We start from the raw sequence: 25,238 nt of genomic DNA, 5'->3' as shown, positions 1-25,238 counted from the left end.
AACATGAATACTAACCAATCACAAGCTGCACCATTGATCACAGTAAAACGACAACAGTTTCCTGCAATAAGCAGTAAAATGGAACCATGAACTTAATTAGTTCAGAGGTTCTGTTTGTGAGCTAAAGTCATTTTTACCATTAAAATGAATGGAAATACAGCCCCGGAACTAAGTTACGTTTACCTTGTTTTTATGGTTTTTGTGGGGGGGGGGGGGGGGGAAACACACAAAAAAACAGAAATAAATGAGCCCTTTATTGCCTCTTTATTCTTCAGAATATTACAGAGCGTTAGCACACCAGGCTTCCCACCATATGATCTGAAATATGACCGGCCCATATTGTAGGTCCAACTGGGAGGGGCGTGTGACAAGATGGCTGCCCCTTCAACATATGGTAGATTTTGCCATAAAGGTTTAAGTTTATAATTACCAATTAAAAAGAGTATAATTTATCGGTTTTAAATGATCTTGTTTTTGAATCCAATTCAATATCAGTTGAACATGATTTGCACCGCATTCTTTAATTGATGTTTAACACCACGTCACAACTTAAGTGGAATAGGGTTTGCAGTTTGAAGGTTAAATAGGTCCGCACTGTTGCTCCAATGTCGTTCCTGACCTCAGCAATTCCTCTTCAATTGTTAACTTTCAAACATCCATGTCGAGCTTTCCCCAGCCACTCTCAGCTTAGTTCCGTTTCAGCCACGTGTTTAAGTCATATTTAATCTATTTCAATATGCGCTTGTCACATGTCTCTCCTATTTGCGTAAAAAGGAAAGGCGCATTCGCCACCGATGACACCCATTAACCCTGACGAAATGTAACACGAGGACAAACAGTGACTTCATCTGTGCCGCTTGAGTCACTTTTAAATCCTCTCAAAAGTTTCCTAACCTTGAGAGCCCATGCATCCCCGAAAAAGTAATAATAATTCTAACCTGATCTTCCTACTTATTTTATATCTCCCCTCAGCAACCTAACTTCTTCTCGGCAACAGTGCAGTTATTAATTCATGAGGCACTAATTAGTTCTTTGTTTAATTTTGTGTTAAACAGACTGACCGGAATGATAACGACTCGCGCTGTAGCGCTTCGGTCCCACGCCGCTCCTGTTTGCTACAACAAGGGAGCATCGTGCGACTAGCATGATGAACCCAATTCCCTTCTAAGTTGCACTTCATTAAGTCAAAATGTGACAAGGAGCTTAGAGGAAGAACTGGCAGATCTGATCATACATAACAATGCAGGCCCACTAAGTTTCTGGGAGGGGAGTTATGGGGTGAATGGGGGAGGAGGGGGGGCTGGGGGTGTGGGACGTAGCGGATTCATGGATGCACGTTGATAATTTTCTATTTTTAACCCTTGGGGGACGTCTTTCATTTTCCTTTAATTGTTTTTGTTCTGAGCTGAAGTGTCCTCTTTTTAAATTGCAGCTCCTATCAACTCCCCTGATCAACCCCCCTGTGCAACATTGCAGGCAGACAAGTAAACAACAAGGTTGCCCTTTTGCACGGCGCAAACGCTCGCGACGCTTTCCCGCGGAGCTCCCGTAAAGTCCTCAACCGTCGCATGATGCTGGCGAGGCAGGCAGGTCAAAATGAATATTTTTGGCAATGTAAGTTGAAAAACCTGCTGAGTTGACAGGCCTGTAAATTTGCAAATGCTCACTCATTCATAAGGCAAGAATGCATTAAGGTGTTGCCGTATTTTACTGTACATGGTGCACCTGCTGTGAGCACGGTGAGAACGGTGCCCGCGGAGCTTCTTCTTTAAACCTATTTCCACCAAATACAGTGTCGTCGAATCATTTTTGCTGTGAATCTCAATTTCACTCACAATGGATGCATTCCTCGATACACTAGCGGCATTGCATCGACGGGGGAAAAAAAAAAAAAACACTTTCTTTTGCCAAACGGGGTATTTTTGTTCCAAATGCTTTTTCATCAGCTGACAAGCTCCACAAAGATGTTTAGCCTCAGCAAGGACTGAATATATGATAACATCAAAAAGCGGACAAGTAATTACACTGTATAATAGGCAAGATTGGCATTTTCAAAATCATTTTCATGTGGATGGAAATGACATTGCATTGACTATTCTGTATTCACTGGTGCAGATAAATAAACAAGGCATGGAGAGGAGGGGGGTTGTGGCGGGGCGTGCAGGGGGGGGGGGCATACAGAATGCAGAGTACAATGGCAAGCAGGTCAGTAATTAGAAACTCTGTTTGCACAGTAATAATTTTAATATATTCATCAGGAAACAGAGCATGCCTAGAATGATAAAATCCTATCAAGGAACATATCCCAGCTGCATTAACCTTTTAAACAGGATGACAGAACATTGTTGGGCACCTTGAAGAAGAAAATATATATATTTTTTAAATGCACAGAGAAGTCCTTGTGGTATGTAGTCACACTTCAACTATATACCATCGTTGGAAATATGACATGATGAAATACAACCCTGACACGGATATACAAGGACTTCCTTACACTTACGCATTCTTAAAGACAGACAAATCTTTTGCCGAGTTTCATACTTTTAATGCTCCAATTTTGAGTGGAAAGGAACTGAAGATTGACTGACTGAAGAGCCGATGTTGAAACGCAATCTGCTTATTGCACGAGTGTTGACAGCATGTCGGTAACCTTGTTTGTTAATGAAGGTGGCGGTGATGATGCTATGGAAATGTTTGCAAATTGCTTTAAGGAATCCTGACATGCAAAAAAAACCTTGCCCTCCCAATGTCATTTCTCAAAGAGACACGAATATGTAATTGTTGAGGCATTCAAGGTGGAGTACAAAGGTAATTATTCTGAGGTAACTGAAAGGGGTTGAAACGGCATGTGGCATTTAGCTAATTTTGTTTTTATTGAAATGGGGGGGGGGACTATGCATTGTGACCATTCGAATCTGCAAAAGTTGAATTTTGAAAATAATTTAAGCTCAAATTTTTTTGAGTGGGGGAGCTAGCCATATACTCTTATAGCCACATTCCATCTAAAAAATGTACTTCCACATTCTGTATTTTTTTAATTATTATTTCGGGGGCGGGGGGTGTCTTGTGCTTATGAGGGAAATACTTTTCCGAACAAAGATCCGTAGAGGCCTGGGAGTTACCTTGGTAGCAGTCTCCTTTTTCTTTGTTTTCGCTGGATTTATTTTAAGAATATAACTTTTGTTTTGCATTCTAAATATGTACAACATGATTAGAAATAAGAGACCATCTTGTCAGACATTCTATGACAACACTTTAGAACCCCACGAACTGATCTCTCGTAAAGTCAGAGCAGGTATTAGTTAGCAGGTGTAAACTCCGATCGTGAGCTGAGCGTGATTACCGAGTTGTCCACATCATGCCTGCGCAACTTCAGTAAGTCGATTGTCAGACAAGTTTGCTGTACTTCATTTTTCCCTTTGATAGTTTTGTTTTGACCTGGCAACATCCCACCACTGTTCTCTCACAACTTGAGCTAAATGGAAGCATTTTTACTGGAACAGCCAATCTAGTTTCTGCTTCCTCGTTTTCATTTCCCAAACAAATTTTCAGATGAACATCTCCTTTCTATTAACGCACCTCCAATTGCATGAAATATGATCCACAACAATGCGTCTGCACTTGGTCAGCATTTGGAGTGGAGCAGAATAGGGAAACTGACCATTTACTCATGCCTAGTTGACAGCACCTCGTAGGCCCCTTTTTGAGCTGTCACTTTTGCCTTCTATTCTCTTCCACCCCCCCCAGGGGAGGACAGAGTCAGGGGCGTCGGGGGCAGCTACCTCCACAGTCCCGCTGTCCCGTCCTCGCCTAATTTTTGTTGTCCGGCCCTTTGAAAGCTCAATCTCACGCAGGACTAAAGAATTGTGATCCATGTGCAACAAGTGCCGGCGCCATGGAAACCCCCGTTTTCTTCCCAAAATATTCAATTTTATCCCCTTTGAAGAGCTGTCACCAGGCATCACACGACCCCGGGCCAGACCATAACAAAGCCTATTTTCTGCCTGCTTTTTGATTGATTAAAAAGGACTTTCTAGTAAAACCATGTTAAAGGACACAAAAAGTGACACACACAAAGAAGGGGCCCTAGCAGATGGCCCAACCAGACAGGTTCCCCGGTAATAGGGCACAGAAATAGTGAAATATCATCACTGTCACCAAAGGAAGGGTCAGGGCAAGCGTGTAACTTGACTACAAAGGTGATTAAGAGAATGATTGCCGACGTTTGGGATGACATAGGTGGGTTGTGTCAATAGGTGGCTTACTTCAAATGAACGCACCGTGGCGTCCAATTTTGATACACAAACTGTTCTTAAAGGACATTATCGGTGCTGACACTTGCTCATTTCTGCCTTTATGTTTTGTATAACGTTCAAATGGTGTGGACATACAGACGGATGTCCACTGGATTACAGAATAGGACTGAACTGCGATGTGAACAAAAAAATACATGTTAAAAATTCTAGTTTACTGCGATTGGCTGGCAACCGATTCAGGGTGTCCCCCGCCTACTGCCCGGAGACGGCTGGGATGGCCTCCAGCACCCCCCGCGACCCTAGTGAGGATCAAGCGGTACGGAAGATGAGATGAGAGATGAGAATTCTAGTTTAATGGTTTGCGAAATTGTTGTGGAATCCATCTAAGACAAACACACTAACAGGGATGCCTCTTGCATTTGTTTTTGCTCTTGGCTGAGGTAACAAATTGTGTTAAACGGTATGAATGGATAATTTTTTTGTAAGGTAAAAATCGGGAATGGTCACTGCTGATGAATAAAAAATAACAATCATAATAATAATAATAATTAAATGATGTGAAGGAAAATTGTAAATAGTACTGCGATTTATCCATTTTGTGTTCATATTGCATTTAATTGAAAGATGTTTGTTGTTTTTTTTCTCTTTCTTCTTTCTACATACATTCTTGCTGCTGGAGGCTGTAAATTTCCCCAGTGTGGGACGAATAAATGATATCTTATCTTATCTTATCTTGCTCTTTTCATAACAAAACCGGATCTAAAATAATACCGTGGCCAACGTTAAAGCAAAGGGTGACTCAGTTCCTTTGTTTCCATATTGAGGACTATCCACTCGACATATTTACCAAGATGATAGGAGGGGTTGCGGGTGTAGAGAGGAGGGAGTGGTATTAGAAGCTCCTACATATGAGCAATTAGTATTCCGGATACTTATGGTTCTAAACACAAAAAGGCTTCACCAAATCCCCACGGCAGAGGTGTCAGACGGAAAATGACGAAAATCTGCTCCTTGACAGGGAGTCATTTATATTTTAGCTTCGTTCCATTATCTTAACGAATCCATCATCAGCCAATGCAATATTAACAGCAGAAAATCAACTCATTAGATCCAGGGGGATTTAATCAAGATTGCAATCATGTATGCGCTTCCTGGAGAGTTGGCTTCTTTTTTTTTTTTCCTTTTTGGTCCTTTCCACGTAATTGCCACATCTCAGATCTTAATAAATTATTCTCGATCTGAGATTGATGCCTTTTTCCCCCCTTGCCTCTCACGCCATGCACTCAATGTCTCCAACTATAATATTTACCATAAACATTATTATGTCATGGGCACACAGTTTAAAATGGCCTTTAGCTAACTCACAGAAGTAATTGGCCTCTCTATTTCTCTCTTGTTTCCTTGCTAATTGCCCACTGATATTAGAAAGAGTTCCCTCAGAAGGAAAGCAAAGGGCCCTCCTGCCCAAGCTGGGATATGTTGCAAGGAATTTCCCAATGTGAAAATCGTGTTACCAAAGTGGCTAAAAAGTCATTGTGTTGATCTTGTTTCACACAGGTTCTTGAAAATATTTGAATGTAAATATACTTAAGACAGTCAAAACAGCCGCATAACAGTTTCGCGGTCCCAGGATTTCACTTTTTTGAGGGGGTGTTACAATTTAGTTGTTTTCGTTGTTTGATGACATTTTTGCTACATCGTTTTGATATTCAAACTTGAATGTCAGAAAAAAAACTGTATTTTGTGAGTCAACGATTCAGAGCATTGTTTTGTGTTCTGTTACCATAGACACAGCACGCTGCTTGCCTTGATGATTCACTTGCGGGTTTTCCCTTAATGTACAAAAGGTAATGATAACAGAGCGGCATTCTGACATACAGTATATACACACACGCATTCACACACACACACTGTCATGATTCGGTTTGGGGACCAACGGGTGGCACTGTAGGGCTCGCCCGGCAGCTGCACACCTGTTGGTCATTTGGTAATTAGTTGTATAAAAGTACTCCTAGTTGTGCATGGCCCTTATTTCTCTTTTGGCTTATAAAACGGCTAGGTGTAGCTAGCTTGCGCACCGGCAAATTACCAGACTCAACTTGCTGCTTCCGGTCCTTACTCAGCGGTAGGGAAAGGATAGGACAGTGTACCTGTCTCTGCATTTATGTCTCATCTTTGTGGCAAAGGCACTTCATTCAGCAATGACTTCTAATATGTTCAACATGATCTGAAAGTGCAAAAACTGTCAAGGACCTTTAATCTGACTATGGAGCAAAGCATTCCGTACAATGTCTAACCTGACCTTGTCACTGCGAGTCTAATTTGCTGTCTGTTAGGCAATATAAAGCTTATGCCAGGCTTTCTACGCCACCCCCTCCCAGTCCGTCTTCTTCCCTGCCTGCTTGGTCTGCCTCCCTGTAGGAACAGAATAGGGGGTGTGTAGCGACAGCACCAAATGCTTTGTTAATCCCTCTTTCTCCGAGATGGCCACAGTAAATCCCAGACCTCTGTAAACCAATCTCAGAGTTTTTTATCTTGATTTATTAGATTACGAGCCCTGGGTCTCTGAGCCTACGCATCACACACTAATCCTAATCGGAATAGACAAGTATTAGCCCAGTTCAAGGGGAGCTAAACAGCAGTAGTGGCCAACTTTCAGTAAGAGAGAAACTACAAGCTTATTGGCTTGAAGGGCTTTTATTTATCCATTTCCCTTTTTTTTCCCCTCCACTTCCATTAGTAGAATGTGTATGTAATTAAATGCATAAATCCTGACACATGAACCCTCAAAAGGCCTAAACCCACTGAACCCCAGCCAGTTTGGCTTTCTTTTCCTCGCACAATGAAGTTACTGAGCCAAGCCCAATCATTTGTATTTTTCTCAGATTTCTAACAATGAGCAAGGCAAACATGAAGGTCCCATTGAAAACAACTGCAAGAATTAATTTTACATCTCAGTGAATTCAAGGCAGTGTTGTCAAATTATAAGCAACACGGCTTTGTAACTAATTTCCCTTGGTCCAGAGGCTGGTAGAAAAAAATAAGGAGTAATCATTTTTATTTCTGTTAATTAGAAAGGTGTCTCCACACAGTTGGCATCTGCGGGAGAATGTCACAAGCACTCCTATAACCATGACTGACCTTAAATTCAAATGCGGAGGTGGTCTCAAACATATTGCAAACGGTTGGTCTCGCATTACTTTGAACCAATCCAACCGATGCGGACGGCTAGCGGGTCGCTGAATGGGGGCCATGTGACAAATGAGGCAAAGGGCTGAGGTACATTAAGAACCGGCTGCTTGAACACTAATGCTGGTCACAGCTGTTAGTCTGCCAAAAACTGCGGCGGCGACGATATCCTGCATTACTGTTGAAAACCACTAAACCTCCTCCCGGCTGCTGTAAAGCTATACAGCTGCTTGGCGCCAGCACAATCACTGATCAATCTTGGAGAGTCAAAAATGGAGCTCAGTTTGTCGCCTTAATGTGCTTCGTGGGAGGTCACTTTGGTGACCTCAAGAGGAACCGGAAGGCTGGGGTGCATCTGATACCTTCAGCGGTTTAGCAACATCCATTGGAGTCTACTCACCGCACGTTTGCGTATGGCTGGTCATGTACAATATTTGTGTCCTTGCGTGATGTACATTCGTGTGGCATCACAACAGTACCGCGCTCGCCTCTGCCCACAGCCCTCAGGGGTGACAGGGGAGCTAAGGGAGATGTGACAGCAATGTCTGCTCCCTGTATGTGTTTGTTTGCCCCTGAAAATGAGACGCTGGTTTCACTCCAGCCCCCTGGGCACGTTTAGTTGTGCCTTCACTGCATCGCCTTCATCTGATACAAAGTGCAAGTCCACCGCATGATAATTTGCCTCTGCTGGTGGGGTGAAAGTGGATACATACAGTACTGTATATTACCGCAAGCGCAATTCAATTAAGTCATTCACTTTGTTTAGTTTTAAATCACGGAGATGTGGCGGTCATATTTCAGTATTTGCTCTGTTACTCGACAAATAATTGGATGTGGGGGCAACAATTACGCAGGCTCCACAACTCCAGTGATATTTTAAATTTCATCAGGGAAACGTTTTGCAAGTTTAGATTGCTTGGTTGCTTCTTCCTGGTCCTATGACATATGGGGCCACTTGTTGCCAGGCAGAGTTTGGACCAAGCCTAACTACCTAAAAGGTAAATAAAAAAAAATATATATATATATATACACACACACACAAACACACACACACAGTTTTGGTTAGCGCGTCGATCTCACAGTGCAGAGGTTCCGGGTTCAATCCCAGCTCCGGCCTCCCTGTGTGGAGTTTGCATGTTCTCCCCGGGCCTGTGTGGGTTTTCTCCGGGTACTCTGGTGCTTGCATGCCGGGCATGACAAACATCACACGTGAACGGGTGCCTTTTGGTTGTGTTTGACACACTACACACATAAAACTTTGAAGGGATCCAAATAAGACTCTGTGTGTGTGTGTTCTGAACACACACACAAACACACACACACACACACACACACACACACACACACACACTCACACACACACACACACACGCAAAAGTCATAGACACAGCAGACTGATCATATACGGTATAACATGGAAATATCCGCCATGTTTATTCATACAAGTTAATTTTGTAATTGTATCATGACTCAATATTTTGTACAAAGCTATGGAGAGGAGGAAAACTGGAGAGACTGCTAAATAGGGTGCTAAATAGTGCAAAGTTCATACTTGGATGTCCATGATATTGAATGTTAATTTAAAAAAAAAAAAAAGAAGAAGAAAGCAGCTGAACCTCATACTTATCATGCTCAGAATGTGCCAACTAAAGCGAGGAATAGATTGCCTTTGCTTTTGTGTGATGTCCTTACAACTAAGTGTCACCAAGTGTACTTTACAAGGAATATTCATTTCCTGAGGAAAGCCACGTCAGCCTTGTGACTCAATCTATATCCATTCTGCCCTGACTGTCCCCGCTGCCTCTTTTCTGTAAGTGCCAGATATTTCACCTGCCTATCAGTTTCCCCCTGAACATGCTGGTATATGCAGGAAAGGCGCCCATATAAGGTCAATGATTGTCCTCTGCAAAGCCCTCCTTGAAACTACTATCTTGCAGCCTCAACTCCCCCCTTCCTCCATCACTCAAATTACGGTGTGTAGAGGTCACGGCAAGAAATGGGTTCAATTGGGCTGATTAACTGTAGTCCAGTTTTACATATTATTAAGGCTGGGTGGAGAAAATGGCGACCATGCCTCATAAGCTAAAGAATGTGAATCATTACATTGGTATGTTTACAACATTGGAACCGGTGACTTTTGGTTTTTCTTCAGTTCTTGGGAGAAGAATATTCAGCATTGTGGTGTATGTTTGCATGTTTAGCCCACTTTAAGAGATATTTTATGGAAAAATAATAAGAATCAAAGGATATCCGTGTAGAAGAAATGTGCCACAGTGATGGAAAGCAGCTGCTCCAAAACGACAAAATCAGGAGGGGGTTAAGAGGAGTCAGTGGGGGCTAAAGAGACAGTAGGTCTACCAGTGACACAAAGAGTGGCCAGGGACTGCAGTTTAGGACTTCTAGAAACCACATCAATCAAAGTGTGGAGCACTGCCAAGAAGACGTTGTCAGGGTTCCAGGGAGGAAGAGAAGAACGAGAGGGGCTCAGGAAAGAATCAAGTAAATGACTTGATTTGAGCAACATAACAATTACCAATTAAGTAAAAACTATTTTGGTAGCGGTAGCGTTCCATGTCGAGAGTCAAACTTCGATTTGGGCAGGTGTCAAAATGAATTTTCAATCCAGATAGCTTCGATTTGGAATAATTTGTTTTGTCTGAGTATTAAAAAAAAAGATCAATAAGATAACCAATCAAATCAGATTATGGAACAATCTTTCCAGTTTATTCAAGTAACTTGTTCATTTAAGGTGCAGTCGACTTGCCGGAGTTCACTGCAGTTCACCGGCAAATCGGCCTGGCACACGAATAGCCAAAATTCATTTACAATTGACCCCACTGAAATGCATTTGGAAAAGTCTGTCGTATCATTAATTATGAATACTATTCTTCCCAAAAACACTGCTAAATATTCAATCAATGGAAATTGTTTTAAATGAAGAAAAAAATCCGACCGTCTTATGCTGAGAAACCTTGGCAGCACAAAATGTCCCTCTAGTGAATAGAATAGTGTTTGCCATAATGCCTTATTTTCCGATCAATGACATTGCTCGATCAGCATATAATAATAATATGCAAGATGATCAGATCTGCGTAAATTCTACATGATCAACAGGTATAACAGAAGTTCATCAACTTAATGTACATCCATCCATCCATTTTCTGATCCGCTTCTCCTCATGAGGCTCGCGGGGTGTGCTGGAGCCTATCCGAGCCATCTTCGGGCAGTAGGCGGGGGACACCCTGAACCGGTTGCCAGCCAATCGCAGGGCACACACAGACGAGCAACCATCCGTGCTCACACTCACACCTAGGGACAATTTTCAGTGTTCAATCAGCACTGTCATGCACGTTTTTCGAATGTGGGAGGAAAACGGAGTACCCGGAGAAAACCCACGCAGGCACCAGGAGAACATACAAACTCCACACAGGAAAACCAGAGCCGGACATGAACCATGGTGCTGTGAGGCCGACGTGTAACCAGTCAGCGAACGTGTTAGGGCGCCATCAATTTTATAAGAATTTAATAATCCCACACTTTTTAGACAGTGTTTCAACTTGAATGAAGAAGGCTAACAAACCTTCTGTCCTGAACGCCACTCAGCAATTTCATTCTTTCACATGACATTTTACACAATTAAAAAATGAAAGCAACCATTAGCGTGATGGAGAAGGTTATATTTAGGGTTGAAACGGGTCCTCGAGTAATTCAACTGACACTTTCCAGTTGAGCGGGGCTGTGTTCCGCACATCAGGCAGACACACCCACAGCTTTTTAGAGGCGAGCCTCATTTTACACGTTTGGTGATTTTTTTTTTAATTCATTAAAATTAGGCAGTGTTCTTAACAACCCTCTACTTCGTGGTGTGTGAAATTTAGAAAACATTTATTTTTGCTTTGCAGGGTCTTTAAGAGGTTCCCAAAGTAAAAAATAAAAATAAAAAAAAAACAGCCCTTAGTCACACCCCACCGTCAGCGTAGTCACACCCCACCGTCAGGCCAATCAAGAGGCAGCCACTTGTTCAAAGGCGCACCTGATTTAAAACCCACTATGTCACTTCTATATTTGTATCCTTATAATCTGCTCTCACATTGCAAAACTTTGTCCCCTTTCTTGCAAATTCATCACCAGACTTAAAGGCCACCACTGCATCCAAAGTGCCTTACCCCCCCCAGCCCCTTTTTTTTTTAAAGAAACAGTGGCATTTATGATCAAGCCCCGAAATTCCTTATCTTGCTGCAGAGTATTTCAAGGCAAAGTGTCACTTTTCCTAATCTGTGTCACTTGTGACGCCACGCAGCCCCATCCAAAGTGTCATACGAACAGAAGCATGCACACACCCACACACTGTCACTTTTTGTGCCCTTTTCAAGGACAAAATCCAATCCAAAGCACACAAGTCAGGCATGTTGTCGAACAGGCAGACCTTTGTGTCTAAAGTGGATAAAAAAAAACAAAAGAAAAACAGAGAGGCATCAAAACTCACCTGTTAAACTTGTTATGATCTTTTCATCGACTATATCGAAATGAACAACTATCAGCTGAGTAGCGTGCAAATGAAAACTCATCTTATGTTGTGAATATTCTAGTCAGTATGGGCGATTCATTTTGCTTCGTAAGAGTCTATTTTATCCGAGATATTGCAGGTAAAAGTGTACAAAGTTGACTATTGTAAGTGACTGTTGTAAAGTTGAATCCTCTTGCCAAGAAGTCATTCTAGGTTATGCTGTCCTGTGCCCGTAAATACAGTTTTGTTCACGGACTTCCCTTCGGGGACTCATGACCTAAAAAGGTAGTGTCTGATTTCTGGGGTTATTTTGAGTTTGTGTGATAATGCTCACTCTTGTCCCTCTTTAGAGATTCTGACGAGAGGCAAACCAGAAGAAGGTTATTTTGAGCTGATAAAGGATCTCTCAATGGAAGTAAAATACGAACGGTCGCTCCAACCGCCGAGTGCAAACACAGTACACCGAAGCACAAAATGATTCATATCCTCGGCCACATGTCGGGTGAAACTTTAGACTTCAGACCTTGAGTTGGTTTATTTTCATCGTATCGAAGAAAGTGGAAAAGGATGACTGGATGTAGCATTGAGAGTGTTTTCACCTTTTGATTTTATTTATATCCCTGAACATGTGAGGAAACACGGTCCAGGGAGCTGTAATGGGAAAGACATTCTCAAAATAAAGATGTAAAAATGTATTTCTTTGAACTCAGGGTCTACAATCAAGTAAGAATGGTGTCAACCAAGTCAAAATGTTGCATTCGCCTATTTGAAAAACGGTATGCGCATATCCATGGGCATTCATGTACTTACTAGCATAGAGGGGTGAAAAGTAAAAAGTATGTTTTTATTGTTGACAAATACCCTCATTTTCAATGATTTCAGCAGGAACTCTTGGGATGAAGACTAAAATGAATTTTTGAAATCACATTTCTAGTCCTCCAAATGCACATGTGTGTCAAAGTCAAGGCCCGGGGGCCAGATCTGGAACGCCACAACATTATATGTGGCCCGCGAAAGCAAATCAAGCATGTCAACTTCCACAATGCTCGCTGAAATCTGATGGATTACATCAAATTGTCCGATGTAATCCATAATAACGTGGGGATATTGCAAGCATTTTCTCGTTTCCAAACCCCTTACTACACCACTTAAGCAACGTTTAAACAAGTCATTATTCTTGACTTGCCATTTCAAAACGATGTATCCATCAATTCATTGTGTGCTGTGGATGTAGTATGTGAAAGTGATTAAACATCTATATGGTTTCATAAAGGCGACCCGGTGGCCTAGTGGTGAGCGCGTTGACCTCACGGTGCAGAGGTGCAGGGTTCAATTCCGGCTGCGGCCTTCCTGTGCGCAGTTTGCATGTTGACTGCATGGTTTTACTGCAGGTACTCCGGTTTCCTCCCACATTTCAAAAACATGCATGGCAGGTTAATGTAACACTCTAAATTGTCCCTAAGTGTGAGTGTGAGCGCGGATGGTTCCAGTATGCCCTGCGACCAGTGAGAATAAGTGTATTAGAAAATGGATGGATGGATGTTTCACAAAATTCAGTCATAATGGGCCTCTAAGGGAAACACGTGACAAAAATGAGTTTGACACGCCTGTCCAAAAGGTTTTGGTTTGGTCCAACAGACTCGTTGCTTTAACCAGCCCCATTTTATTTGTAAAAGCAGAGATGCACTTTTAACCCACCCAGTGTACTTCCCCTCCTCAGTATTGAGCCATTGTCGGGGGGTGGGGGGGGGGTTCTGTTTTGTTGTTGTCTCTTTTGAACAGTTGGCAAGTTGTTTTTTTCTTCTCCCTGCTTTTGGTCTTTTTCGCAACTCTCTAATCTGTTTTGGTCCGGGTGATATGTGACTTCCTATCCCTGGCCCCATTGTTTTCCAGAATTTTAGAGGAATGAGGTTAAAACAAACTGTTCCAACGTAGAAGGTCAAACAACACTGTTATGAAACCAAGAAAAGAAGACTAAAGGTAACAGCATGAGACCATCAGGGTATTCCTGTTCCTGAGCAAGGCTCTGTAAACACCCTCTCTGTGGTCGAGAGTGAAAAAAAAAATCTCTTCATATTGGCACGGTGGACTACTTCCTGTGATCCTTTGTCTGCATCACAGTCACTTGTGTTTATGTGTTCGAGCTCAAATCTGTATTCTCAAGGACTCCCTGATCATTTGCAAAAGATCGAAGAGTATTTTAACCCAGCGTAATCTTTAATACTGTGATTCAAGCGGGCAGTTTGGTGAATCCCGGACCCTTGACCTCCGTAGCTATCCACATACACTGAACAATTACACTCAGAATGCACAGTTTTCCATAAGATGAGGGAAACAATAAGGAAGGGTATGTTCGAAAAACGGGCGGCCCGGTAGTCCAGTGGTTAGCACGTCGGCTTCACAGTGCAGAGGTACCGGGTTCGATTCCAGCTCCGGCCTCCCTGTGTGGAGTTTGCGTGTTCTCCCCGGGCCTCCGTGGGTTTTCTCCGGGTGCTCCGGTTTCCTCCCACATTCCAAAAACATGCATGGCAGGGTGATTGGACACTCTAAATTGTCCCTGGGTGTGAGTGTGAGTGCGAATGGTTGTTCGTTTCTGTGTGCCCTGCGATTGGCTGGCAACCGATTCAGCGTGTCCCCCGCCTACTGCCCGAAGACAGCTGGGATAGGCTCCAGCACCCCCCGCGACCCTTGTGAGGATCAAGCGGCTCGGAAGATGAATGAATGAATGTTTGAAAAACGCTTTTGATAGAGTGAAAGTAATGAACTCTTTATAAGACCGCTTGATAAGAATGAATGAATCAATCCCGAATATGTCGAATCTCATATGCACGTGTCGTGTGTCACATAAGACAGATCTGTAAATGTCTACCTTCTGTTTCCATTTCTTCTAAGGTAGCGGGAGGAAATAAGCATTTAGCACTTCAGCACTTCTACTGGTCCATGTCGATCCCCACGCGTGAACATCTCAAGCATTTTGCAATTTTTTTTTTACCACCAATCCTTTTTTTTCCTTCCCCACACCTTCACCCTCTCAGCTGTTCCTCCCTGTCGTCAGACTCATTTCACACATTTCACAGAATCCACCACAAAGACATGAAAGAGGCAACTGCGAGCCGAGTGCCGCTCGCAAAAAGATAAAAAATAAATAAAGCGCTCTCGCAGTACATAAATGTGATCTCTGTTATCCAGCTGCCCTCCCTAAATCACTCCCAACCCCTTCAACAAGTGGTCACAAGCCGGGGCAAAGCAGACTCCTCCGATTGCACGACAACCACAAAAGAGGATTCCAAAAACTGATTGCTCAAGTCAAAAACTGTATCTTTGAACATAATTACAGTATGCCCTTGTATCCTCCTTCCTGTTGGTGAAGTAATGGTGCAGATATTCCAGAGAATTAAAAAAAATAATAATAATCTATAGCCCAAGATGGGAAGTGGGAGGTTTTTGTCGGCCTTCTTTCATGTCAGTGTGTCAGGTCATCCGTCTTTGGAGAGAGGAAACGGCAGCACGCAAGTGGGCAAGTGATCGCATCAGGCATCGCCTTGTATTTCATATCACAGTATGGGGGTACGCTTGTGGAAGGAAGTTAAAAAAAAAACATGTTACAGCCCGTAAAAATCAGCATGTTTCGTTGCACGTTTTTTTTTTTTTTTTGTCCAATGAGACTGAAATCCCACAATGTGGTCTGCCAAAGCGATTATGCGTTTGAGAGGGATGGCGCCGCAGTCGCGCAGCAAAGTCAGAACGCACGTCATCTCCGAAAGGCTTCGACATACATTTACAGACGCGGCACACATGCAAGCGCAAGTAGACCGTGCTTACGGAACATGTGCTACTATAAGCGTACCAGATTTTCAACCAGATGCTGAAACTTGCTCTTTTCCTTAGGTTGGCGGAACAAAAGAGCTTGGCAAAAAGACTGACTCGATGAAATTGTGACACAACAAACAACATCTGATTACACCAACACAACGGTGTGGATATCCTGAAATTTTGCACGACTGAAACATGCCCGAAGACAGCTGGGATAGGCTCCAGCACCCCCCGCGACCCTAGTGAGGATCAAGCGGTTCGGAAGATGAATGAATGAAACATTCTTTTTGTCCCCGTAAGAGTGAATCCAAAAATACATGATCTAAGTTTGAAGAGAATTGCTTCAAATGTCTGCAATGGCTGTCAGCGCTGAATTGTGCAGATACTGCATGATCGTAAATGGATTTTCTTTTTGGCTAAAACGGCACAACATGAGTTGCTCAGCCCCCACCAGATATTTTGCACAGTAGGAACTTGAGCTGCCCAGTGATGTCACTGGGCGACCTATTTGGAGTAGTAACATCATATTCCCCACCTCTGAGTGTAAGTTAGCTTGTGTGCTTATTTCAGGACTGTATTACACAGTCACTCTTGAATTTTGAAGGCTAGCCTTCAAACGTGACTTTACATCGTGTAAGTTAATGTCGTTTTCATTGCACACGTGTAGTATTGACCATTGTCTCCAGTTGTGGTCATTTGATTGACAGTGAACAATTGAGTGGGGCGTGGCTTTAACACATTCAGCAGACACACCCATAGCATTTGAGAGCGGAGACATTGGCTTGACTTCATTTTGAAGTCTCATTTGATATACTCGGCGTTTGTTTTAATCTGGCACATTTCAAAGGGATGTTAACATCTCCCTTCTCCGTGGCATGTCAATTTTACAACAGAGTTTTGAATCTTGTTCATTCGTATTTTAAGTTAAATAAATCAAATATCCCCGTTTAATCGGATTACGGTGTTTCCGGTAAACCCTGCGCTGTCACACCACAGTATGAGGTACAGTCATGCAATTTGTAGAGATAATGTAAGAGCTGCACTTTATGACAGTCAGTGGCAAGAATTTAAGAGGTAATGAATAGTTTGCGAGGGTGTAACCGGTACTCCATTGTACTGTGAGCATGTTTCTAATATTTTGGCGACTTGGGTACATGAGAACCAAAATTACATCTCATTTAATAACCATATAAATATTTTTCTTTTTAATGAATGAAAACTTCCCTGAGAGTGTCATTCATAACAGAGCATTAAAGCCTCGACAAATACAAATATTCCCAACATTACTGGATCTCGTTTGGTCATACTGGTGTCTCAAATGTTGTGGCCAGTGGGAGTATACACATTCAGTTATCATTCAAATAGGGAAGAGTGTACTGGTTAGACTCACCAGAACAATAAATCCAGCCCAGGGATGGTCGCTAAAGTCCCATCAACCAGTTTGCAGATAAAGGGATTTTTTTTTTTTTTTGGTGTGTGCTGACTGCATTGTCTCCAGCCTCCATTCTGGTAATCTATTGTGTGTAACATGCTCTTGGTCACCTTGACTTTGGTTGCCATAGTTCTCAACACAAACATATCCCCACCCTTGAAATACACCAAATAAGGAATGGGGGCAAAAGCGGGGTTGGGGGGGGGTCTCATATCCAGAAGAAACAGGGGGAGAGGCAGAGATATTCTCAAATTTATTGCAAACAGGTCCAAGAGATTCCAGTGTGTACATATACTCGCAAGAGGTGACTGGTGACAAACACGCACACAGTCTGGCTAATTAGTATACAACATTAATTGTCCTACACTCGGCTATTGTTGACTCAAAGAAAATGATAATTGCATGGGCATCAACACAAAATGAATTGAAGCTCTTTTGGAATGGAGAGGTCTTTCAGGACAAGTCTGTTTGTACTGAAAATGACCTTTAAGCACCTTCCTCCAACGCGGAGGAATCAGGCTACAAGAAGGCGTCCGTCCTGTCTAGCTGTCGACCCCGGCAGATGTGAGTTGTGAAGAGTTCAAAAGAATTCTGCGAGGGGGCACCTCCATTTACATAATCCTCCAGATATATTCCCCAGCAAACTAATCAAATTATTCACAAGTCCGGCCCCTTAACTATGTCCACCCAGCAGTCTTTCCTCTTTCCATTAGCAGCCTGGGTGCCTAATCGCATCGAGCCAACCAATGTCACTTTTTTTTTTCCCTTTAGATTGGCCGCCAGACGGAGCAAACAAACAAAGTCGGTGGCGCCCGCCCTCCTTGTCCACGTCCTATTTTCCTGGGATTTGACTTACTTTCGAAGAAAGGAGCGGATCAAGAGGAGGGGAACTTTATCATTTGGCGTACGCAGTCTTGAAACAATAAGACAATACAGTATGTCCAAATAAGGCTTTCCTGGGAGGTTGGCTGTGGCGGTGATTAGCGGGGGCAGAGTTGGAGCTATTCAGGCTAACTTTGAAAGACAAGTGCAGATGACACAAGGGATTTTGATAATCGTGGGGTTGGGTTCCTTAAGGGCCTAATCCGAAAAGAAGCTAAACAAAACTGCTGATTCAAACACAAGTATGACTTATTCAATAAGACCATTTCCAACGCGAGACCGTTTTTGTCCGCGCGCTGCTTCGCTCACACGGTTTCAAGGTTGCCGGCCGCGCGCACATTGTCGGCTCCGTGTGCCAGCTTATCGATGGAGCGTACGTCGTTTTGCATTGTCAACACGCATCAAGTCCAAAAAAATAAAATAAAAAAAAGCATGTCATCTACATAGAAAACCTCACGGTGTTGATAATACATAAGAACAAATCTCATTTGAAATAGAGAGAGTTCAGTGTGCTCCTTTATTTGGCTTCCCTTTGGCGCGGCTTTGTTTGAAAGATCACACTGTTAATCAGCCTGCTGTCGCTTTGTGTGTTCCATCCACTGCCAGGGGGTAAAAGGTTTAATGGATCAGCCAAAGTTTACATCCCGTATGCGGTCATTTTCAATGACTTCTTTCCCCACACTGAAATAAACTATTTTATGTCTCCAAATATGCAGATCATTTTGCTTAATGAAAGATGCTTGACGTCTCAGATCCAATTAATATGCAAATGCGAGTGAGGATTTATTTGTGACATTCTGTATGGGTGAGAGAAAACAAAAACGCTTCTTAACAGTAACACTAATTGCTGCGACTAATTGTCACATATCATCATTCACTCTGAATCTCATAAACACCTAGTATTTAAAAAAAAACTGCAGGTAAAGTAACACACGATTTAATCTTTTTCTTTTTAACTTCTATTACTTTATTTCTGCCCGGGTCGGCTGATGTACAATCAAAATAAATCTTGTTTCTGTTCTGAAAAAAAAAAACGGTTTGTTCCGTTGCACAATTGGTTTGCAACATAATATATCACTCCCATTTACTGTTGCTGCTTTTTCTCTTTTAAAACAAAGCCGTTTTTTAAAAAAACGTACACCCGCGTTGAGTGTGACATACATTTTATGGCTTTTCAGTCTCCTCACAATATTAAAACCCCAGCAAAAGCCAGACGAATGCAATTTATCTTTGACATGACAAACCTTCAATCGGCGATATATTTATCACTGTAAAATAAAATCAATAATGTAACTCAACTATTAAAATCCTTTCATGGATGAAGCAATATGCTCTTACATCACCCTCAAGTATCATGCCAAACGCTCCATTCGTTGGAGGACTTGCATTTGAAGAACCGTAAACCCTAATGGACACCTGTGACATATTGTTGAGAACACGGAGTTCATTCGTTTCCTAATTGTGATATAGCACGCTGGACGTCAACGCACATCAATTCAGAATGAATAACAACTACTTGGAAAATGCTATATTTTAAGATTGAATGCTGAAAAAACTAAAGTAACTGAACAAACTGAATAATTATTAAAAGTATAGGCATCGGTATAAAGTGCTTCAGCTGTGAAGGAAAAGACATTCATGTTCTCTTGTCCACTATGTCATTCCGTACAACATTGAGTGAAATGATATGATTTAGTGTCGCCCCAAATGAGAAAATCTTGCAGGGCTGTAAAAATAACAATCAGCCACTTTGGATTAGAGGGCCATATGTCCAAAGTAACAACAGAAAAAAAAAGAAGAAGAAATGCTGACGGTGAGCAAAATAAAAAATGATCCACTGACAACACCTCTAATGCTTTTAATCTTCTTATGATATCTTTAGAGCTTTTAACCAGGCTTTGAAAGACTCACAAGGCTCACTGCTTGAATTCCAAAGAATGGACAGGACACCACTTTGCAGTTTGGACCTCGCGTAAAGAGCCAGAAGGTAAAGTTGTTGGTGGAATGCATTATAAAGCTTTGCTATTCAAAGTGGGCAAAACAATGAGTAGTCAAAATAAATTGACATGCTTTCGATACAGTATTGAAATTGTACATCGGAATTAATGTGAACAAAAAGACATGGGTGCACCTTGTCTTATAAAATCATTGAAGTTATGATTTGTATTGGAAAATGCATGGCCATATCCCTAAATTTTAAGACACCAGCTGCGCATTCACAAATAGCTAAAGGGGCATATTTTGGAGATTTTCACTTTTGGGGAGTATTCGCTTTTGGTGCCAAACGGTTGTTTATTCAATTATTTTCAGCAGTTCGATTACACTGTGACGCAAGATGTACAAAACCCGTGCAACCAAAATCAATGGCAAAAATATATAACTTGAAACCTACCAACTCCCACACAGGGTCTAAAAACAGCAAGTAGAACAAATGGGCTTTTAAACCAGATTCAAATCTAAATTGAAGTAAATTTAAGAGAGTCAAGTCAAATTTATTTATGTAGCCCATAATCACAAGAGAGTTTCAAAGGGCTTCACAGACCCACAGTTGACGAATATTAACGACATCCCCTGATCTTAATCCCAGTGGAGGGCAAGGGAAAAAAAACACCTGTGGAAAAATAAACCTTGAGAAGTGGCTGTAGATGGAGGAATCCCTCATTCCGGAATGATTAGGCAGTAAACAAGGTGGGGGCTTGTCTAATCTGCGGGGGACAGCTCATTCCAGAGGCTGGGGGCCATCACAGCAAAACCACTGTCTCTCTTGAGTTTCAGTGTTGCTTTTGGAACAACAAGAAGTTATCTGCTAGCTGACCTCAGACACCGGGCTGACCTTAAATTTGGCACACGGTCAACTTGAGAGCAGCCAAACTATCAGTTTTTTTTTTCATAGGTATACAAAAATACACACTTACAAAACACACCGAGTTTGTTTTCTTAATGTCAATTTACAAAGCCTATCTATGCATAGGGTGACCTATCTGCAATAAAGCCAAACAACTAAGTGTTGGACAAGTACATTATTTTGAAAAGGGACATTTCAGCCATCATTTATATGAAACCCGAGAATCAGGATGTGGCTTTCTGATGTCGCATTTGAATCAGGGAAAGTAAAATTAGACACCTCCTGTCAGCAAAATGACTGCCTTGCGCAGCACATGCAACATTAGATAGGCCAGACATATTTATACATAAAGCTTAACCAGACTCCGCAGAGTCTTGAGAAAACATATTGCTTATGAAAGAATCTGTCAGTGTTTGTGTGTGTACGTCATGACTGTTTGCATGCCGCCCAAGCCTCAGATTGCTGTTTGAGGATGTAATTGCTCTGCTCCACTCCTGCTGCGAGTGGCCCAGGGTGGATCTGCCCAGGCTGTTTAGCAGTCAATGGCCGGAGCAGATTGTAAACAGATCTCCCATGAATTGCGGCTTTAGTGGTTTCGTGAGTCTCCAAACAAGGTTGTACCGATAACGCCATTCTCTCCCTGACAAAATCTGCCACTTTGCTGCAAGGGTGTGATTTGAGAGGTGCCAGTCAGAATGATTGACAGCATTAATCCCCCACAGGAGCAAATAGGAGGAGAAAACAAACCACGCTCTCATGGAAAGCACATCCCTGCTCTAAATAGTTGACCTATGGAAAGACTGAGAACACTGGAGATCCACCATGTGAGGTTGTCGGTAAATCAAACAATCTAGACTGTATGATCGAAGGTATTGAGAGACTTGATCATACATATTGGGTGCATGACTTGAAACTGGCAGAAATGACAAGATCGGTTCACTTGAAGAGTGGTGCAGTGTTTCACAAGACTTTCAATCTGTGAATCTGAATGGGGCTGTCACTGTGAGTGAACAATTATGATTTGATTTGATTTTCATGTAAAATTCTCTGCCCTGCTGTACCCAGGATCGAAAGCGTCTTATTTGATTCATGATTGTTGAACTAAATTGAACTAAACATTTTTCACAACCCCGTTTTGTTCAGTGGCTATGTCAGCGCTGTTGGACAGTTGGCGTTGGTGCGGCTGGATGAATGGCCGCTGAAGTTGAGGGTGAGGAGAGAGGAGCGTTGGCGAAGAGCGCCGATGCGTATTTGGAACCGTGAGTCGCCGCTTGGAATTGAAATGGATTTCCATGGGACAGGAGAAGTGAACCAATCTCTTTTTTCGTCAATGGATGCTACAGCTTCTTGTTGACTTTGAAACTTAGCTGGTAGCCGACGTGTGCACATTTTGAGCATGACGTCTCTGATCCACTGGTTAAAGGACACTTTGATTCTCTCCTCTTTCATCTCAAACCGCTTCAAACAACAAAGCGTGTGACGGAAAAGTGGTTAGGACTGCACGACTGTCCGTGCTTTATGTTATGTGTTGTGTTTATTATTTTACTTTATGTTAACTGTTTTGTAAAGCGCTTTGTTACAGCTGCCGCTGTTGTGAAAGCGCTATATAAATCAGCATGTATTGTATTGTATTGTATTGTATTGTATTGTAAACAAAGAGAAGTGTACTTTTAATCACGCAGAACGGTATCTGCTCACGCAGCGCTCTGTACTATATCATGATGTCTATGCAAGCCAGCCCAAGCCTTCAGAAGCCGAACATACAAGATAGGGGCACATTATGCAGGCATGTGGTACATTTCTCATATAAAAAATAATGTCTTTGGCATCTTATAGGAAAGTGTTACCATTACCTTCCATTTGCTTTCAAAGTTCATCCTTGATTCATGCACTGCCAGCTTGATTACGACCTGAGACAGTTGCATGGCTCTGACAGACAAAGCACGCAATGACTTTTAAATTAAACATTAAGCTTTGCCGGCCAGCAGGAAAGCAAGTCATCAAGCATTAAGCACACGTATTAATTTTCAAAGAACTGTTGGTAATGGGAACATCTTGGAGACAGTGACAATAACTTGCCCCAGGCTAACAGGACTCCACTATTAAACATACCCCAAAAACCTTAACAACCTTTTCTCTCAACTCATGTATATTAAGCATCTGAGATTAATAGTACTCCTATGCATTACATTAAAAACATATATATATATATATATATATAAAGGATATCATTTATTTGTCCCACACTGGGGAAATATATATATACAGGTATCTATCTCACTGCAGAGGTGCAGTTGCCCTTGGTCACCGATTTTGTTCCAAACTTTTATGGACAGAATTTCTAGGCACAGCCAAGGTGTTGAGGGTGTGCGCTTTGGTGGCATCAGTCCAGCATCTATGCTTTTAGCAAATGACGCGGTATCGATGGCATCGTCAAGCTATGATCTTCAACTCTCACTGGAGCGGTTCACAGCCAAGTTTGAAAGCGGTTGGGATGAAAATCAGCATCTCCAAATCTGAGATCAAGGGTCCTCATTCGGAAAAGGGTGGAGTGCCCTCTTTATCTTTAGGATGAGATCCTGCCTCAAGTAGAGGAGTTTAAGTATCTTGGAGTTTTATTCATGAGTGAGTATCAGGTGTAGCGTAAGATCGACAGGCAGATCTGTGTGCTGTGATGTGGACTCTGTATTGGTCTGTCGTGGTGAAGAAGGAGCTCGATTTACCGACCGATCTATGTTTCTACCATCACCTACGTTCTCGAGCTGTCAGTTGTGACTGAAAGAATAAAATCCCACAAGCGACTGCATTTCCTACGTCGGGTGTCCAGGCTCTCCCTTAGAGATGGCGTGAGAAGAATTTTCATCCAGGAGGGACTCAAAGTTGAGCTGCTACTCCTCCACTCCTGCCTCCCTGGTGAGATGTCTCCCGGCTTGCATGGGGAACACCTTAGGAGCTCTCCAGAAAAGTTGGAAGACGTGGCTAAGGAGAAGGAAATCTGGGCTTCCCTGTTGAAGCTGCTGTCCATGTGACCCGACCCCGAATACGCGGTAGATAATGGATGGATGGATGCAGATATTTATTTGTTTATTTATGTATTCCCCCGAAAGACTGTTTCAATTTCATGGCTAAAAGCACTGTGCGAGCTGAGATAAGACTGATGTTGGACTGTGCAGATTTCACTTTGCATGGCGAGTTTCACTGGAGAAAAGTACAAACGAATTGTAGAATATATAGGAAATTTAAATTACACACCAAATTCTTGCTCCTTTGTTACTATTCTGGAACGTGTCCAATTTCATTATGAAATTTTAGCAAAGAAAACACAGCGCCAATGGGTCAGATAATCATTCACAGTCATGCTTAAAGCCTTCTCTCATTTGCTTGTGTGTATCTGGCCAACAAAGCTGTCAGCTTCACGGCGAAAGCTGCCAGATTCCTCGTGAATAAGGAACAGCATACGGTAAAAACCACGATCTGTGTTCGAGTGGAAATTCAACTCAACACTGCATAACAAAGGTGAAATTGATACGGCACACACTGTCATGCAACACCTTCATAAGACTTCACCTCAGCGAAGCATGAGGTGAAAGACTAATTTGTGGGTGTCAGTTTTCTTTCCTGTGATTTCATTTACTTATTTATTTGCGTTTCTGAGAGGGCTACCTAAGGTTAAAAATATTGTTAAAGTGAGAAACCAAATGAAGGCCATCCAGCCAGTAATGTAATCCAAAGCAATGTGGGGTCAACGGTACACCCGTGTGTCTCGACTGCTCAGTACAATAATACATGAAGAAACAATGTACATCGTAGAGTGTGTGCTGTTGAACCCTTTCGGGGAAAGCGATTACTGCAGTGGACAGCCTATCGTCTTATCAGGTTACAGGTTATCATTATTATGCATGAAAGGATTAAAGGGGACAACTTATGGAAAACTGTTTTTGATTGTTTGTATGAAACTAAATAATTAGGTCTCTGGAGTGACGTACAAACGAGAAGGTGTGAAATGGGAAAAAAAGAAAAAAGAAAACCTTTGGCCTGACTGTTGCTGAAAATCTGTCTATGAACAAGCCACGTCATATTTCTGACCCCCTGTTATTAATGAACGAGTTTCAGTGACATCGTAACCACGCCCAGACCAAGTTTCTTAGCCAATGCCTTGCTTGTTAGGTATGGAGAAAGAGAAGCACATGGTGGCCAAAGAACTATGATGGCAAAAGGTAAGCAAAGCTGCAGCGTTCGGACAAAATTGCATTAGCTTACAGTGTTGACAGAATTAGCTTCGGAATATAATGTTTAATTGAAGTTAAAGTTAGT

At 42.3% G+C, this 25,238-nt stretch overlaps 1 protein-coding gene across 1 annotated transcript in view; it reads right to left on the bottom strand.

Annotated features, from left to right (window-relative positions):
* casz1 (castor zinc finger 1) overlaps window positions 1-25,238 on the bottom strand; it is a 200,189-nt gene that overhangs the window by 114,178 nt on the left and 60,773 nt on the right. The gene's annotated exons all lie outside the window — the stretch shown is intronic.

The sequence above is a fragment of the Hippocampus zosterae genome, chromosome 2 (assembly GCF_025434085.1).
Source record: "Hippocampus zosterae strain Florida chromosome 2, ASM2543408v3, whole genome shotgun sequence".
In the NCBI taxonomy this organism is placed as follows: domain Eukaryota; kingdom Metazoa; phylum Chordata; class Actinopteri; order Syngnathiformes; family Syngnathidae; genus Hippocampus; species Hippocampus zosterae.
This window is presented reverse-complemented; position numbering and strand designations above follow the sequence as displayed.